This window comes from Morone saxatilis, unplaced genomic scaffold (assembly GCF_004916995.1).
Source record: "Morone saxatilis isolate NCDOM2014 unplaced genomic scaffold, NCSU_SB_2.0 Contig4, whole genome shotgun sequence".
Taxonomy (NCBI): Eukaryota; Metazoa; Chordata; class Actinopteri; family Moronidae; genus Morone; species Morone saxatilis.
Window position 1 is genome coordinate 5,206,178 of NW_023339984.1, and position 6,551 is coordinate 5,212,728.

The window sequence follows — 6,551 nt, forward strand, 5'->3', positions numbered from 1 at the left end:
GAGCTGTGTGTGTGTGTGTCCTGTACTCTGTTGCCATATGGCGGCTGTATTAGCCCACAGTGTAAACACAGCTGGCTGCCTCCCGTGGCTGCACGGGTGAACAGCAGTCTGCAGCCTGCAGATACAAAAAGCCCTAATAGGAGGATCACATTCTCTGCTAGTACATTAATATGGCTATTAGGCACATTGGGATTCATGGTGAGTTATTGGTAAGGCACATTAGTGTCGATGTTGCAGCCTGATATCCAGACTATTAGTGATGTTAAGCTGGTGATTATTAAGTCTCTTAGCGGCTGCTCATGTTACATTGCTGCAGGGAGTTGTGATTTTTTTTTTTTTTTAAACTGTGATGACATTTATTTGTGAATATTGCAATCCGAACATGACACTTAAAAATGTATTCCATCTAATGAAAAAACAAAGTATAATCTCTTGAAATAGTAAGTTATTGTCACTGTTTAGATTTAATCATGCTGTTATAAATCAGTAAGTATAAAAGCTGAATTCCTGTGTGTTTGTTTTTACACAGAATACGTGCAGACACCATAATTTGTTTCTATTCATATGGTTGGGTGATGAAAGTATTTATCAAAGAGTAATGCTCATGGTTTCCTGAGCCAGAGACACAAAGAGGGAGATAAAGCAAAGAGGAGAGGGCAGGTAGTGAACATTGCACATCATAAATAATGTCAGAAACACTGGTGCATGCTAGCCAGTGCTCAGGGTAGCGTGAAATCTGCTCTCGCCCCCTCCTTTCTTATCTTCCCTCCCTATCCGCTCCCTCTCTCGCTCTTTGTGCATGTGTGTCTGTGTGTGTGTGAGCAGGGTAATTGAGGTGTGTGACCTTGCTGTAGGCCTGGCAGGTGTGAAGGGAGGGATGGAGGCAAGCAGGGGAGGAGATGAATGGGGGGAGAGGGTGAAGAATGGATGGATGGATGGATGGAGGGTTCTGCTGTTATATGTTGGCAGACTGATAACCTGTCTGCATGCATATATGTATGGTAATGTTTGGCATTTTGTAGTGAAAAGAAATACAAGTGATTGTGTGTGTGGGTGGAAGCACATTCTTCTGCTGTAAGGTCCTCTATATGCAACATGGAAATGAGATCATGTGCGTGTGTGTGGGTGTATGTGTTATTGAGCAGACGAGATGGCATATATAATTTTCTATACGCTACAGTCTGAATCTTTTTTTGCATTAAAATTGATGCATGTAACATTTCTAAAACATCACTGTCAAATTGTAATGTGTCAGTATAATTACTGTAAACCAATGAGAGTAATGGCGGGCATGATTGACAGCCTTTATGTCACACATTTTCTAGTACGATCATTAAGACTACCTTTCCTATACACCCTGTTTCTTCCTGCCACAAAGATGCTGATGAATGTTGTTTGCCACTCTGTCCCTCCCTGGTGTTTACTGAAACATTACAGAGGAGGATAAACACATTTGAGCCTATTTTCTTTAAAGCCAAGTAACATTTCTGTAACTTTGTCAACACAACACTAGTTTGAACTGAATGAACATTATATTAACACAGCACAAGGTTAAACATGCAGAGAAAGAGAAATTTGTGTCTTGTACCTGTCTTTTAAGATCACTCTAACAAATTAAAAGTCTCAAACGACATTTGTTATGTACCAAATAAGTTAAATAAACTAGGAAACACAATCCAATTTCCCAAGCCAATTAAGAAGCTCCAGTGTGTAACATTTGACAGAGACAGAATTTAATATTCATGGGTATGTTTTCATTAGTGTATAATCACTTCAAAATAGGAATCGTGTTTTTGTTACCTGAGAACCAAGCGTTTTTATTCACATAGTGAGCGGGTTCTCTTCTACGGAGGATGTTTCTAAGATACTCAGAACAGACAAACCAGGGGCGCCCCATAGCTCACCTGGCTCACCAAACACTTGCTCTAGATATGGCCTTTTCGCACATTTTCCGGCCACCATAGTTGCTTGTACACACGTGGAACGGGAGGGTGAGGCGAAGGTGTTGCAATCAGCAACAACACTGCTAGATGCCACTTAATCCTACACACCGGTCTCCTCACATATGTTCTCATATCATAGCAGGTTAAGAAAAAACCCTGTACAACCACAGTAATAATCTGACCAACACAACCCAGTTTTCATTAATGCCAACTGTAAATGTCCTGTTGTGTTGGAATGAAGTCGTAAGGAACGTAGAAGTCATCTATGTCTGAATGACACAATGCCATCACTTCAGCAGGTCAATTAAGCCAGCAGTGTTAAATGCTCCTTCCTTCCATTGCCTGCTATTACAAGATAAAGCTTTATCTCTACCGGCACAGTACAATGCAGCAAATTTTCAGCAAAATGGTCACACTTTATGCAGCAGTAATAATGATAATAAAGTATTTCAGAGCTACAAATGTTAACTGTAAAGTAAGATGGGCTGTTAAAAATAGAGATATGAAAAAGTCTAAAAGCCATTCAGTATTATACAGTGTAGCTCTTGAAGTGCTTTAAACATAATCCATAAAATCAACTCCAAAACTGAGCAGTGAGGAGAGGTCGGAACAGCGGTGACATGGTCCTGAATTAGTTAAAAGGCTAGCAGCTGTGTTTTGTACCAGGTGCTCAGTAATTAGAATAATGTTCTAAAATGATCAACTGATGTTACATGTAGTTCCTTTAACATGAAAAGACATGTTTTCATCTCTACAGCAAGCCTACCATCATCTTCTCCACAGAATAGTGCGGAAACAGAGCAGAGAGGCAGTGAGCTCTCACACACCCATCCCCCTTCTTCTCCTCTGTCGCTTTATACCCTCCTCCTGTCTGCTCTCTGCACAGTAGCACAGTGCATCTGTGTCATGTCACTGGGTTCTGGCGTCCCGGAGTAACCCCCCCACACCCTCCCATACCAGTGCAATATCTCTCTCTCTCTCTCTCTCTCTCTCTCTCGGTTTGTCCTTGTGTGGCACAGACTGTCATCTTCGATCTCTTCATCTTCTCTCCATCCACCTCATCCCTCGCTCCTGTCTGCTTTCTCCTAAAGAAGTTTCCCCCTCTCGCCTGTCTCTGTCATCCTCTCTTTCACTATACTTAATGTGTGTCACTCTTTTTATATCCCCCCCCCTCTCTCTCTCTCACCCCATCATGCAGCACAAACCCAAATACACATCATTACTCTCACCTTCTCTCTCACTCTGTCCCCCCCCCTCTCTCATGAAGCGTACACAAACATAAAACTGTCTTGGTGCATACATTAATAGATCCAAGCTCCTTAGCTGGCTGCTGCATGCATAATCTATCCGCTCATACAGAATGTAACAAGTGCACTGAACAGTGAGTGTGTGTTTGAGGCCCTAGGCTCCTCCCTCCAGAGGGAGAGAGACAGACAGGTGTGGACCAGATTGAGTTCCGCCTCATTTCCTCTGCCCTGTGCAGCTGGTCAAGGACACACTTTTACACACACACACTGAAAAACACACAAACAGGCATGTCATCGACACATGGCTATGCACTCATGCACACACACACACTTCAAATACAAGGACGGAGACATGCGTACTGCACACACCTCAAATAAAGACACAATACAAGATGTAGAAGGATCAAATGCAGCATTAGCATAAACTAGATATATGTGTGTGTGTGTGTGGTGAATGTCCATAAGGCTGCCTGCACTTGAATTCCTATAGAAGAGGATTACAGCAATGATTACAACAGGATTTCCATGGCAACGCTGACAGATTGACGAATGGTAGAAATCCAGCCCAAGTATGAAGTCAGTTAAGTCCCTCCCACTGCATGTTATATTCAAATTGTATCTCACACACACACACACACACACCCACATACACATAACATTACCCACCATTGTAATATTTATAGCTGTCTTTGGTTATTTATACTGTATTTGACATGACATATTGGTTGTCCATTTTCATGCTGGTATCAAATGTATCAACACTGGAGGAACATTATGATCCTGACTCACACACACCCATGAACACACAAACAACAACGCTCCCGCTGACATCAGCAGCTCTTGTGTTGATGTCAAGACACAATTTTATAAGTCTCAGGAGGAGCTGGTCATTGGCCATCAAAACAGTTCTACCACTCTAAGCATTTTTCCCTACTTTAATTTTCCATTTTAATTTCAGGCATTTAGCTGATTTATTTAAAGTGCACTAGTAGAGTGAGATTGAATTCCTTCATCACCAATATTACAATCAGCCAACAGAAACGTGTGCAAAGGGTTTTAAAATGAATTGCTTTGTTTCCATTGGGATGTCCAATATAAGAGAATGTGGTAAAGTGACTGCAAGATTAAATCATTAGGTCACATTTATTTTCTGTGTAGATAAAACCAAAGCCTAGATTGTCTTAAACCAGGTGATATATTTTCACCTCTCGTCAGTTCCTCGGGTTAGGTATGGTGAGACGTTTGTCATCCACACAATGACATAGATTTCTGCACAGCTTCTCTCTGTTTTGTTCTGTTCTGCTTTCTGTCTCCTCGCTTGACTTAGTTTCTTTGTTATGGCACTTCCACCTTGATAGATATTACACACTGAATAGTGATAAGCAAGGTTGGGAGGGGCTCACCACCCCCACACACACATTTATATACACATATAGAGTAGACGCACACACACCCTCTGTTGTCTGTAGTATCTGTGTATTCAATACATGTGTTGAGGCCTGTTGTATGCTTGTGGATGGATCTGTGTGTGTGTGTTGGTGTGTGCCTGTCTGCTGTGGCGCCTACCCAGTGCAGGAAGTGTGGGGTCACAGTGTCTGGAGGGCAGCCAGGCGGCCTCCCTCCCCTTTAAATGCCCAGACACTGATACTTTGCCTTTAAGAGCGCTGCCTATAGGAAGCGACTTACCATACAGACACAGAGGAGGGGGAGGGGGGTGGGGGGGGGTATGTATACATTATGTGGTTGTATGCTTACTTGCTGGTGAAAGTGATTGAGTGCTTGTCATATTGTGCAAGTACATATGTGAGTGTGTGTGAGTCTTTGTCTGTGTGTGTGTGTGTGGTCCTGTGAAGATGGTATGAGCCACCATGTGGGGATCACGTGTGCCACAGCAGATAAAGGAGTCTTTGTGAGCAGATGCAGAAGATGCAGCTCAGGCTACACACGCACACACACTCACACACAGACAGACACACTATATACATACACATACAGTAATCTATTTGGACACACTCTGCTACTCTTTCACATGCTATTTCTGAGGTTGCTTTTGGTGTGGCTGGTTGCAAATTAGAAATTTCTATTCCCAGCCATTTATATTTATTAGGTATGAAATCATTGTGGGTTTTGGAGTTAACACACACAGCGGTGTAATTATAAAGACCTGAGTCAGCCTTTTTGGTATGTGACGGTTAACTTAAATGGCATTGTGCAACTGGATAGTACAGTTTAGCACCTCTGCACTGGTATGTGGGCTTGGCAGGGCTTGCCTGACCACTCTCACACACAGATACACTCAGCCCCAGAGACAGTAGGAGTGCATCCTGGGCTAATGCCTACAGCCTTAAACACCTTTAATTCCCTCTTCATATTGCACACACGAACACACAACAAAGAAAGTGTTGTTGTTGTTATGAGTCATGATCAGAGTCCCACCATTTATCACCCTTGAACGCTTTCTTTTCTTTTTCCAATGTGTGTATTTAGTTTAGCTTGTACGAAGGGGATGCCTCAGGCCACATTTCTCAGACAGCATGTGTGTGTGAAGCAAGTTTAGGCATGCTGACTGCCTGCTCCTCTTCATTTTAATGTTGTTATTGTTTTTAAGCTACCAGCAGTGTGTCAGCATACACAGTGTTTTGCTTTCAGAGACTTGAGTTGTGTTGCAGATGACAGTGTTACACTACAGTGTAACATGTATGTTTCGAGCTTGAGTGGCCTGCACCAGTGTCTCTCACAATTTTGTAGTTTGTTGATGAGGCATATTATAATCCAGCCAGATGTGCCATTTTTAGATTCCCTAGTAGTCATACAAAGTTTCCCAAACCCCTTTGGAGCATAAACATGTTGAGCACATTTCATGGAAGTGTGTTGTAACAGTTTATTCTGTAAAAACACCTCTTTTGATAATTCCTTTGATAATACAAGTGGAAACTTTGGCCTGACTGTTGCACTGTAGAAAGAAGTCAAGTATCCCACTGCTGTGTTATTCATGCTTAGCCAGGGAGGTTTGTGTTCTGCTCAGTGTTTGTGCACTGTAGGTACGTTAGATGCTGTTTTAGGGATCGAGCTGAAAAGTCAGAGTTTCAGGGTTTGACGACAAAGCCGTGTTTAATTTTGGAGGATTGACGTCACAAGACTGTGCCGGCGTCGTCTGCGTTGGCTCTGAATGCTGCCTACAGCTGTGAGGGACTTGGCTGCTGTGGCATGGTTTTTGTGTGTGTGTGAGAGAGAAAGAGAAAGAGAGAGAGAAAGGACAATGAAGGTATAAACTACACATGACAAGTGTTAAAAGGGTTATATTCATCAAAGATTAATTTACACATGCTTGCACAAACATCACACACACACACAGACAAAC

The 6,551-nt window shown here is 42.4% G+C and overlaps 1 protein-coding gene across 2 annotated transcripts in view; it reads left to right on the forward strand.

Moving 5' to 3' along the window:
• Window positions 1–6,551, forward strand: part of kdm6ba (lysine (K)-specific demethylase 6B, a) — an 88,069-nt gene that overhangs the window by 44,911 nt on the left and 36,607 nt on the right. Inside the window, exon 1 of one of the 2 annotated variants that reach the window (XM_035675856.1) lies at window positions 3,690–3,766. The exons of the other annotated variant lie outside the window; for it this stretch is intronic. The gene's annotated coding sequence lies outside the window, so the exon portion shown is untranslated. Of the gene's footprint in view, window positions 1–3,689; window positions 3,767–6,551 lie in introns of those variants that run through there. 2 annotated transcript variants of the gene reach the window in all.